A 13378-nucleotide genomic window follows, 5' to 3' on the forward strand; every position below is an offset into this window, starting at 1 on the left:
CTTCTTTCTAAAAATATAAACTCAATCAAAGTCATTTCACAAGAAATCACAGCCTCAGTTCCTGTGATACGTGTCTTAGTAGTGATTTTCAGAATGAATGTTTTAATTAATGCTGAAGGTTAATTATTTTGGGGGTATGTTTGCCTGACTGATTCAGTAACCCATGCTAGCAAGAGTCCCCCCCAGGCCATCCCCCGAAAATCGCTCCAGTAAATGCCAAGATGGAAGCAAAGTGTAAACTCATACTGAAGCTTTAAAAAGGTCCATTAGGAGATCGATGGATGCGTGACTCATTCCATCATCAATATCAGCAGTGTGTTCTTCAAGAGTGAAAACACTGGATACTCACAGCAACAACATCCAGTTAGATCACCTGACCTTCAATTGTGTGCATGTATTTCCTTTACAGACATGATGTGAGTGTGGCATCATCCCTTCTTCCTTATAAAGTCTCAGCTCATCTCAGTTGCACTGGAGCATTAAATTAGTGCTGTGACAGATTCGACAAAAGGTTGTTGGCGGGTTTAATTGCCAGTGGTTAAATATGGTGTGAATGTAAGGCGGTCTGGCAGAACATTTGGGTCATAAACCACTCTGAGCTGTCGTGCTTTGTGGAGCCGAGCAGAAAATCACTACTCCAAGCGAAAATCCTTGACATGTACTCTGACGGCTAAAAATCAATCCCCCGAACAAAGCTAAACTTCAGGATAAATTCAGAGTCAGGACAACTGAGCCAAAATAACCATTCATCACTTGATATACTTTTTAGGCAGAACAGAGTGATTTGTAATGTACACTATGGACACACAGTTTTTCCTCACAGCTGGTGCAGTCACTCTGGATTGGACTGGATACTAATCTTGTCTTTGAAAAAGCTCTGTCAGGTCAGTAACTTTGTGCAAGAGAGTAATTTAGTTCTGTGACACTCAAGTCATCTGAGTTTTTGTCTTAGTCACTAGTCGTGTGTGTGTGTGTGTGTGTGTGTGTAGAACACCAAGGACACTGTCTAAGCTAAGTGGAGATGAATGATGTCTTTGCAGTCATAATTGTGTCATTACCACCCTGTGGAACATGATCATTAGTCCCTGCGGTCTCTGCTGTAATTAACAGATCAGGGATGACTGAAGGGAAGACTGAGGAGGAGCGTATGTCCACACTCCACACTCAACCGCAGCCACGTCTTCACCTTCTGGCCAAAAACACACAGGAAATGACCTCAAGTGATCATTTAGTATCCCAAAATCTTTTGATTTGTCAAATCAAAAGCTCAGGAAATATATCAGATGACCAAGTAGTTGTGTTCAGGTGGTAATCTGTCACTAGTTGATACATCTACATCATAAACTGTAGTAATTTAAAAGCCTCTAAAATATAAAATCCGGTAAACATTTTGCTCCTATGAGCGGACCAGATATGTTGTTAATAACTATAACATCTTTTAATTCTCAGGTTTTTGAAATTTGTAAATTTTACAATTAATATGATGCAAAGCAAAGTGAAATCTAATGAATCAGGGTTTTGCATGGCCGTTCAAACCACACTTCCTGGTGGTAAACTGAAATTTACCCAAACACCATTAATTTAGGTCTTGGTTGGCTAGACTGTCACATTTAGGAAGAAAGTGGAAGACCAGTCACACAGTGACAGAGCGCTACAGGGTCTGTGAAACGTCAGCCAGTGTCTGTCTATGAAAGAAATGCCCAGTCACTTCTTTCATCCAGACTCAAAATGCAACTGCAGCTGGAGTTCACCAGGAATTGCTGCTGTTCCTGCACCTGGGAGCACTGCAACACTGCACAACACTTGAAAAGTTCAAGCCAGAGCGGCCAGTCTGTAACTATGACATGACTTCATACCTCTGAGCTTCATCTTTATAAAAATAATAATATACCCCTTAAACTGACATTTATAGATGAGGTTTTATTTAAGGTAGCTCCTTTGAAGAAGAAAAAAATTCTAGTAGTTATATGATCTCTGCCTTAATTAACAAATATATTTTCTCACCAGCAAGATAAAATAAAAAGAGCATATAAAAGAGAAGGAAAATTACCTGCTTTATTATGTGACATTATGACAGAAAAACTATTTTGTCCTGCCTTGACTGACAGTAATTATATGTTACTTTGGCAGTCTGATGACATATCGCAGTCTAGTTTATATGAAAATATGAAAGAGTAAATTGGGTGATGCTTTATTTGGACAGTTCGCCTGCAAAGTATCTTTTACAAAGTATCATTAGTTGAGATGCAACAATTCATCTGTTTTGCCAACCCTAATCATTAAATGGTTTTCTAATTGGTGGTTGAATGTTTGTGTTTACATTGTTGAATATTCAACAAAGATTTGTGAAAAGTTAAAATACTCTGTAAACCCTCTGTAGGCAGACAGACTTGTCCTAACACTTGGGGCAGAACATCGATCCATCTTAATGAAATAAAACAGGCCTGTGGGTAATCTGCAATCACTCCCATTAGGCTACTTAGAGGAAATAAGTTTTTCAGGCTTGCACGGCAGCTTTCAGGCTCAGTTCCAATGGAAATTTGAACACTTTAGCCCATAGACCATGCAGAGCAGCAAGCCAGCAAGTCCTCTGGCTCGAGGATTACCACCCCAATCCCCTGCAGCTCAGAAATGGTCAGGAAATTGAACGGGAATAAGCAGGGATAAATAACCGTATGAGGAATGAGGCGAGGGAAAGCAGCGGTGCCAAGGACAGCCCTGGCAGTGTTGGAACACATGCAGTCAGTGTAGTGCAGATGGCAGAGATGGATGCCACCCAGAAGAGAGTTTGAGAAGTGGGACAGGGAGGTAGAGGAGTAGCATTCACACACACAGACACACAGTCGTTCAGTGAAATGACTGCAATTCATTACAGGTCTTTCACTGACCTTTTACCAGAGAGCTCACCCACTGTGACTCCAGCAGACCTCTGCCGGCGTTAAACAGCAAGCTGAGTCAATCCACCCGCTGCTCACAAAGAAGCTCTCCTTACACTCTCAGACTTTTCGCACCATGGACAGAGCTTGGCTGGCAGCACTGCTTCTCTTTCCAACTCTGCCCGCTCCTACATTATCTCTGCTTGAGCCATGAAAAATGGGTTTTATTGTTATTTTTACTCCTGCCTGTCTGTCTGCTTGTTTATTATCAGGATACATGGTTTTCTGTAACCTTTATGCAAAGGATAATTCAATTTTATCCTTAACTAGGATGTTGTTGTTGTAGTTATGGCCAGATTTATGGCAAGATAACTCGTCTCACCAGTTAAAACATACTCAACAATTAATCATGGCATTGCTACTGCAGAGACACTGCCCTCTGCCTGTGTTTTTTATGTTCTTCTGATTTTCTGTGTTTGGGACATTTCTGGCCCTTTGGGCAGTGGATCTGTAGCTGCCAGCCAATAACAGCACACAGGGTATGTGGACCAGGTTACATCACTGTCTCCGTCTCTCTCCTCTGCTCCTCTGTCATTATTGTATGAAAAGCTGCAGGTCTGTGTGTGTTTGACTGAGCTGCATTCACAAAAAATCTGGCAGTACAATGCCTTCTCACAGGGTTGTGTGGAGGTGTGGGTGTGGTTACTTGTACTTTAGAACAATACGAAACTACCAGAAGACATTGTTTGATTTCTGTGATTCACTCCTTTGTTCTGCCTTTGTTCTTGCTCCCTCCCTTCATTCACTCTCCAGCTCGCTCAAGCACTGCTGCTCTCACTCTGTCTCTTACTTGTTAAGCCGGGCGGGGAGGGGGGGTAACTTCAGATGGTGTCTGCATATTACACTCTTAAATACAAATCTATAGCCAAAGCCAGTTAGCCTAGCTTAGCACAAAGAGGAGAAACTGGGGGAAAGAGTTAACCTACCTCTGTCTAATGGAAACAAAATCTACCTGCCTGCATCTCTAAAGCACAAATATAATAATATAATAACTATATATAGGCTACTATATGCTACATTTACTATATTTTTTGGTTGCAAATAACGTCCTGGAGTCTTTGCTGGATGCCTGGTGACTAAGCAGAATAAAAGTAACAAACAAAGTTTAAAAATCAAATCAAAATGTAGATGCTTTGTTGCCATTTGACAGAGCCAGGATAGAACTTTTCCCCTGTCTCCAGTCATTGGATGCTAACCAGCTGCTAAGGGTAGACTTGTATTTAGTAGATGCATATGAGAGTGGTATTCATCAAGTGAATAAGAATCTTTTTAAAATTAACAAGCTTGAGGTTGCACGTTGCAAAAATGTTCAAGTAAATGACATTTTTTGGCAAATTCAATTGAATCATAAGGGAAGGAACATGAATGAAAGTCTTGATAATACTGATGGGATGTCAGTTCATTTTCTGGTCACACTGACAGTTTTTGGCTTTCTATTTTTAATACATGTAGCCTTAACTTGACTTAAATTGTCAAAGAACAGTTCAAGATTAATTAATACAATTAATTCTTTAAAAGTACAAGATAGACTGAGTATCCCTGAACCCTAAGACATAAGATGCTTTATCACTTTAACTAAAGGTATGATCCCATCTTCAGGTGTACATAGGTGCTGGTATGACTTTCTGATTGCCAAACCTGTGCACTGTCAGGGGAGGACAAACAACAACCAACAAACGTTTCAGAGCACACAGCTTACAGTGGGTTGTTGACAGAGGCTTCTACTGCTGCCTTTTAGCTTGTCCTTGTCTCTTTCTACCTTACTTACTGCCTGTCTGCCAAACTCTTCGTACCCCACCCCCTGCTCCTAACCCCTGCTTGACCCCTCTTCCCACATTGTACAGAACTGAGCAGGAGCAGACACTGTTGCTCATTCGTTCCCTGTCATTACATCTTTGTTTTAACACGGAGGAGGCAGAGTTCCCACAGAGAACCTGATTGATTCGCAGAAGTACAAACACAGCCAATTACTCTTTAATGCCACTGAGTGAGAGCCAATTCAGCCAGCGGCACTCGCCAGTGCCACAAGAGACAGACGCACACCACTGCTCCCATCATCGCAGACTGAGTAAGGGCAAATGAGGATTATCTAAACTGCTCCCAATCAATAAGTCACTTGCTTTTGCACCAGCCCTGGCACTGAAGTGGTCTATGATAGGCTATAGAATTAGTAAAACCTTCAACACATTACAGGTGTGTATTTCCATGTTTCTCTGGCTCCTGGTGTTGTTATGTGTGACCAGACTCAGTGGGGAAAAGGAAGCAGAAGCTGTCAGTTTTAGCGGATTAGCTGTAGCATAAGGGCAGGTGCTGAACTCTGGGTGGAGACACATCGTGTTTTCTTCAGCTTATCTGAAAAACCAGGACAGGTATACACACACACACACACACACACACACACACACACACACACACCTTTATCCTGACCGTGGAAGCTCTGCAGGCAGGCGCTGCCCTTGATTAGCTCATTTCCAACCTCTGATATGATTCCAGTAGGTTTGCACTCCCAGGGATCTGCGTGTATTTCTGTCTGTTTGTAACCGCAGCCTCCCTTCACCATAAATCCCTCAGCCTGTCTGTGTGACTGTCGGTCAGTCAGTGTGTTGGTCTGTCCCTCCCAGATGCCAAATGCCCAGCTCATCTTAGCTCATTTGCAAACATGAGATGAAAGAACATCTGTCGGCCTCAGCAACATTAGAGACAAGATGGGTAAATTCCTGCACAAATGCTTTTCTAAATCCTAAATCACTGGTCCTAGATGTATGGGATACAGATACATGATGAGCTCTGTCCATGTCAGCAAACAGGGCTTATGGCATGAGAGCATGCTATATGGGAAGCAATTAGTGGAACAGCTACCAAAGCCTCCAGGAGGCAGTTCAGAATAACTGAAGGGACAATCAAAACAGTGACATTTAAGGGGTCAGTTCTCCCAAATTACAAAGACGTTTTCACCTACCACTACTCAATATCTAGCCATGTAGACAGCTTAGGTTTTTACATGCCAAGCTTTTTAAAATCTCTGTTTGAGATTTCTGCTGCTATCCCAATACAAAGGAGGCGAGTCGAATATAAATTGTGGTGCTCACAGCATTGAAAAATGAGTGCTGGATCTCGCTATCGACAGTTTTCCTTTTTACTGAGGGAATGATCCCTGAGAAATCTGTCCACAATGATAAACAGTCATCGTGACACTGTTTCTGGAGATGTGTTTTGAATGTTTTTCATTACCCCCAAAAAAAGTCCACTTCACCTCCATTGCACTGTGTAGGTACAGAAATCTCTGAGTTTTAAAAATGTGAGCAAAAGACCTACAAGTTGTTCTGCTAATATGTTCAGTCTTTTTGTTTTTCAGCTACTCAAGGGTAGTCTAGGGGTTTCTTAACAAAGAAGAAAAAGAAAGACTCATACAACAATAAAAACATTAGTGAACTGGAATGGCACTCAGAAGAGCACATACCTCTGCCAACGCCAAACAACCCTTCATGTCTGTGACATCAAGATTATTATCTGGATCTACACCAAACTATAAATCGGTGCAACTGCAAATCAGTTGAGTACTTTTTGTGTAATCCTGCTGACAAACAACAAACAAACAAACAAACAGACACGGGTGAAAACATAACCTCCTTGGCAGAGGTAACCGTTGCACACTGAGAGGCCTGTGCCAATGTTCTTCATTAGTCCAAATTTTTCAAATCACAGGCTTCATCAGGTTTGCTGTGTAAACCAGACTGTTTTTTTCAAAAGGATCTGACAAATCTTAATACAGACAACATAAAATCAACACTGCAAAAATCTTATATTTAGATTTTACATCAAGCTAGGTTTAAACCATATTTCTGCACAAGTGATTTTTGTGATAAATCTGCTTCTATTTCTTGTAAAGTGTGGTGTAACTTTTACCCATTCAGTTTTCATTTTGAGAGAATCTGTTGTGTGGATGAGTGACAAGCTTGTCCCACTAACAAAAAGCCACTGTTCACACTTTTCCCATTTCTGTGTCATCAAAAGCCAAGGTGATTATTGTTTGCCTTTTGTGTCCAGCATGAGCAAAATGGACAAGACATTGATTACAGCCACTTAACCCCCCCCCCCCCCCCCACACACACACGATAGATTTTATGTAAAACACTGCATGGACACAGATTGATGTGGCTGTGTCCGTTGGTGGCACTGATAGTTGGCTCTAAAGTGATTTTATTGAACTTATTTTCAATTAATGCAACTAAATGTGACAAGGGTGCACCATTTGTAGTCTATAAGATGATGCATCCATGCAATATAATATAGTCAAAGCATTTCCATTCGTATAAGCAACCGCTATATCAAAATACTTTTTTTTTTTTTTTTTTTATTTCTGTGCAGTTCAGCATGGTGCATGAAATAGTCTGTATGAAGTCTCTTGCACCACCCAGAGTATAACAACAGATCCACCATAACATACGAAGTGCGTTCATGCAGTTCCAGTTGCAGTAACTGTGATGCTATTAGCACCAAAGTCACAGCATCTTATCAGTGAGTGGTAAAAGCCAGAGAGAGAGAGAGAGAGAGAGAGAGAGAGAGAGAGAGAGAGAGAGAGAGAGAGAGAGAAAAGAAGAGCTGAAATCTGCTGTGGTGTCAGTGGAGACTGACTGGAGATCAGGGACATCATAAAGTGCCTCACCAGAGCCTGTTAGCTAAGGGGACACATCAGAGAGTCAGTCCCTGAACCCAGGGAGTTCGGCTGCTCTGGAGCTAAATGAAAGTGAGCTGAACAAACAGAAATAGCCCCGTTAGGTTTGATGTGTCGGCCTCTAATCTTATTACTCATAGCAGAAAAAAAAACTGTGGGCTATAGTCCCAAAAAAAAAAAAAAAAAAAAACAACTGCAGAAAATGGCAGCCCAAGCTGATGATTGACAGAAATGTGAAGTAGAGAGGGCTATAGGGTCATAACACAAATTTGATTCAGTGGATATTAATTAGGTTCAATTAAACTTAGCTGTTGTACTCCAAACAAAATACACAGCCAGTGAAGCAAGGAAACAAATCCACCTTTGTAAGTAAACAAAGCGTAAGTCAGTGTTTGAGTTCCACATAAGAGCTGCTGAAGAGTTACAGGGCACAACAGGAGCTAATGTTGCCATTAATGTGGGTAGAGTGACCCATGAGGGTTCTTAACAGCAGGAGGAAATTCTCCACAACAACCTCCTGAGACAATTTCTATGGAAATAAGCTTCAACTCTGCATATGTGAAAATGCTTGACTCGACTGCATCGTCTTACTAACTGCTCTGACTTTTCCCTAATGTGCTCACCCATAAACATTTCCAAGGACGCAGCATGGTGATGGGGCCTTTAATGTGAAACATGAAGGAGGAAGGAAGTGCACAGAAGAGGCACTTGAGAGTCTGTTTTAAAGAAAGAAAAAAAAAAAATGAAAGCTTCCTGCAGAGCAAGAGATCATTTGATTATATTGAGGAAATAGATCCACATAAAACTGAGAACATATGCAATGAAGGAAAGATATGTACTATCTAGGTGAACTTCAGTTCAACATTAGACTCATGCTGGGATTTCACCCACCATGGAAAAAGAAAAAATGCAGAGCAGCCTCTGTGGTAACAACCGGCCATTTGGGAGGAGGGTTCCTGCACCAACAGGGAATTATGATGTTTGTCCTTAGCTGATGCAACTGCTTTCAACATCTGCAGGTCTAGCACTGTCTTTATTTGCAGCGTTATTGTTGGCAGGTTCAATCCATCCTCAATAAGGCAACATTTTTAGGCTTCAATTAAAATGTTGTCAGCGAAACAGCAACAACAGTGTTAATGTCTGTGTCCTCTGGAGCTGAGAGAGAGAGGATACAGTAGATCTGCCGGGACTCGAAGAATTTCACTGATAGCATAAACAAAAGCTGGTGAGGATAATAAGCCCATGATAAGCCCATTAGCACAAATGTTAAAAACTACTATGTACTGAACGGAGCAGCATCAAGTGGTGTGACACTGAAGTGGAAAGAGAACACAACCCATGAGATGTAGTCAGTGCTTTTGTCAGTGGTAATTAGAACTGTAACACCTTTGTTACAGCGTTCACAGTCCTCCTGTCTCACAGGATTTATCTGATTACACATCACAAGCTACTGATAGCTCTGTGTCACAACATACTAACAGATATATACATCTGCTGTAAGTAGGTCAATCAATACCTCCTTGGCCCATAACATTACATCACTTGACAGTAAAATCAGTTCACATCTTTTAGTTTGTCATTTGTTTACCTTAGTGAACAGTATGATCATTCTACCATGGCAACCAGCCATTGCTTACTGGCTAAAATAGAATATCTCACGTTACAGTTCACCTGTTTATAAAAACCGTTAACTGTTTGTTTTAGTTGGTAAGGGGCCATGGTATGGTAAGATAAGCCTGAGGTGTCCTGATATAAAAAAATGCTACATCCACATCCACCTTGTTTTTATGTATTTATTTTTGTGGGTTATCACAGATGAGACATCTTGTTTTGCAGCATGATGTTCCCTCTGAGTCCCACATGATTAACTGTAGAGAAAACTAGAAAATCTCTCTCAGACAAACGGTAAAATGTACATTCACTGTTTTCTATATATACAGTGTATACAAATAAACTGATATACCGTATCAGTTCACAGAGGAACCCTTTTATCTGTGAAGTCACAACTTTTCAGAAAGTTTGAGAAACTCAAGTTAGAAAGCAGAATTATGGGATACTTCAGCTGAAGCTAAAACACAGCAAACACTGCAGTAACAAGCTCCTTATTTTGCGTATACCGTCTAATATGCTCATGCTGCTCATTGAGTTCAATGGATATGAAAGAAGGTAACAGATGCAAAGCTAAAGGTCTTTCAGGTAACTGTGAACATGACCTTTAGTGCAAACAGTCATTTCATAGGAAGACCATTAGGACTGAGTCCTGTCCTGCTGCACCTCATGTGTCCATGCTGTTGCTGAGGCAGAGCCAACAAGCCAGTAGTTAGCCCTGTTGGAGCCTTTGGGTTGTTGAGTGTTGACAAGACCAATCAATAGCAACCACTGCCTTCTCCCTGGCTTCTTCCAGGATTAGAAATTATTTCCCAAGCTAGAGGTGGAGGAGCAGCTGTCTTAACATCCGGTATGCAGGGCGATGCCTCCAACTGGACTCATCTCTTAAATCTAGAAAGATGTCAGCCCATATGCAGTAATACATCTTTAATGGAGTAAATAAACACACAGGCCTTGGTGGGCAGGCTAGTGAGGCACAAGTCATCATTAATGTAACCTGTGTTTGTGTTTCTACATGTGTGCATATTCTGCATATGCATGCACATTTCTGGTTTCTCTGAGGTTAGGCAGATGGCTTTGAATATTAACACATTCACCACATTCTTTTGCTGGGGGCAGGTATTAGGCCTGTGTAATGTGTGCTGCAGCAGACAGACAGTATGCTTCAGGTTCATTGACTCTTTTATTGCACAAAAAAATAGAATTTTTTTGTATGCCCCACCCAACCAGTGAAGTTGCAGGACATATAGTAACAATCTCCCCTTCCTGAGTCACAGCACTGAATAATTGCCAGAGGTGTTTTTGCAGAGCTTGTGATGTCACAGTGAAGTTGACCTTTGACCATTTGAATTTCAACTGGTCTTGAGAATTCACATTCAAGAGGCCAATTACGTGTTTTGTGAGGTCACAGTGGCCCTTGACCACCAGAATCTGATCTGTTCATCCTCAAGTCCAAATGGACATTTATGCCATATTTGTAGGGATCCCTTTGTGTAGTTCCCGAGATATCACATTCACAAGGCCAGAACCGTGTTTTGTGAGGTCACCGTGACTTTGACCTTTGACCGCCAAAATCTAATCAGTTCATCTTTGAGTCCAAGTGATTGTCTGGGCCAAAATACTTAAGACAAATAAACTGGGTTCTGGTGAAGCCTGCAGCAAACTCTTCAAAACTCTCTTCTCTTCAAAACGCAATGCTACACAAACAATAACAATTTATGACTTGACAATTTATCCAACAAATGTAGTGTCTATGCCATACATTTGTAAACAAGAGAGTGGAAACTGAGCAACATAAGCCTAGATTTGGAAGAATTATACATTAATCCAAGGCTGAGATATTTGTGATTCTATAAGTAATAGCAAACACTCGATACAAATACTATGTAAGTCTTCCTTATATTTACATTGGAAAAAAAGACTCAAGTAAAATCTCCCAACAGACGAGGTGCCTCATTATCTTATCTTATTTAAAGTTTTGACACACTGGAGGCCAGTATCCCATCGGAATATCCCACTGTAATTAGGTATTCAGAGAGCGAGAATAACTACGGCACCACAAGGTGACTGAAAGCAAGGCAGAGGGTGCAGCCTGGCCTCGCTTTGAAATCCTCAGGCCCCCTCCTCAGACAGCCCTCTGGTTACAAGCAAATAATCTCATATTCAATCGTTCTGCTGCACATTAAAACATTGATGAGGATATTATGGTCATGTTTAATGACAGCTTAGAGACAAAGCCAGACACATTCTCCTGTTTATAAAATACAACAGGAGAAATTCATTTGCTCTTTAAAAGCTCTATCAGGATAACGGTGACACCCCCTCAGACTGCGGAGCTTTGTTTACCATTAGAAAACAACAACAAAAAAAGATGTGATTACCCCAGTCTGCTGTTATCCTAAGCCAATTTAAGTTGGAGGTGAGAGTGAAACCATGTCAAATATCACCATACTGTACAGCAGGAATCCAGCTAATCCATTTACAATAGAGGTTTGAGCTGCCTTAAGGGAGCAACCCCCAAACATGGATAATGCCGCCATAACCAATAGATCCGTGCCTCCACGATTTAAAAAGTTGATCTAACAATCAGCGCTCCCCAGCCCTCACTCATATGGTGTGGGACTGTTGTGGATTGGAGAGGAGCTCTGGGTAAACCTCTTTACCATGCAGATCAAACAGACGCAAACAGACTGGAGGGCTTGTGGCTACCCAGCTTTCAGTGCGTTTCGTGCATTCAGTCTGCTGTGGCTCCAACCCAAAGACAACTGCATCGAGCAACGAGCAAATCCTTCAATCCACCGACTGCCGCTCCCAAGCCTCTTAATCAAATAAGACCATTGGCTTCATCACAAGTACTCCGGGTCTCAAGCACACACAGACTGGGGCTTTTCCTCTGCCAAGTCCAACAATCAGCATACCGGAAGCACGCTGACACTCTTCGTGATGAGTTTTTCAAAGAGGTTGCGATCCCCATCAGATTAAACGTCTCGAAAGTCAGATTAAAGGTTTTCCAGGAAAAGTGAAGACCACTATAAAGAGCAGGGTTCAAGTCCCAAATATAAATACCAAATACTTTTCCTCAGCAAGTTAGGTTTAAATCTCAGCAAAAGTTTCATCCAAGCAGGAAATGTGAGCATGAGAAAAAATAATAACAATAAACTGAAAGAACCATGCTTGTCCTAAACTGTGCCTTGTGTTGCACACGACTACTTAGTTTGCAGGCAGTCATTTTTAGTTCATGCAAGATGCTACAGTACAAAGGCCAACCTGCAGGAACATTAAACTTGCTTCAAACAGATAATGCATCACTGTGAGTGCAGTTACAAGCTGAACTGTGCTTTTTTGAATGCAAGAAATGATCATATTCATCTTTTGTCCATTTTTTCTCATTATTTGTTTCTGTGTGATATTTCCCAACAACTCAGCTCTTGAACATGATTTTTTTCAGCATCTGCCTCTGAACTCTTGATCACATCACATGACATTTATTTGGCAGATGCTCTTATCCGGAGCAACTTAAAATAAGTGCACTCAGCTGTAAAAGCAAGAGGAACTAGAACTCCATGTGAGAGCTTCACTGATCACACTACAATAAAACTCATAGCTGCATCACCATTAGATGATATTTTAACTTCGACAAATGTCTAACTTTTTTTCACACTGGTATTAAATGAGGTCTGGTATCCTCTGTAAAATAAAGAAAGTGTCCTACACTCTGGCTCCATATGTATTTTCTTTTTATTCAAATGGATGATGTTTCGGTCATCAGGCCTTCTTCAGGATCTTCAGGCCATGAAACTTAGAATAAAAGAAAAATAAATATGGAACCAGAATGTGCGACACTGCTCTCAAGTCTATATCCAGTGATCAGCACCTCATTACAGCCCTTGGTGTGTGTTACTTTTCTATTGTATCTTTTTTACAATGGCTAGCAGTAAAGACCTAAATATGCAAAGATCCTTTGACTGATGATCCTGAAGTCCTTTAACAAAACTATTTAAGTTTCCTGAACTGAACCTTACTCTGACCCCTCACTAACAGACAAATCAAAGTGTTTCACAGATCTTGCTCTTTGCTCAAAATTCATTAATTCTTTGTGCAACTATTGATGCTATAAAACTCCTCAGACCTCTGTTCACAACTGACTACAGTGCTTTCT

The 13378-nt window shown here is 41.1% G+C and overlaps 1 protein-coding gene across 6 annotated transcripts in view; it reads right to left on the reverse strand.

Annotated features, from left to right (window-relative positions):
- LOC139628098 (protein kinase C-binding protein NELL1-like) overlaps positions 1 to 13378 on the reverse strand; it is a 245478-nt gene that overhangs the window by 132071 nt on the left and 100029 nt on the right. The window lies entirely within an intron of this gene.

This window comes from Trachinotus anak, unplaced genomic scaffold, assembly GCF_046630095.1.
Source record: "Trachinotus anak isolate AG129_WGS33_773 ecotype Australia unplaced genomic scaffold, CSIRO_AGI_Tana_v1 ptg000011l, whole genome shotgun sequence".
NCBI classification, from domain to species: Eukaryota; Metazoa; Chordata; class Actinopteri; order Carangiformes; family Carangidae; genus Trachinotus; species Trachinotus anak.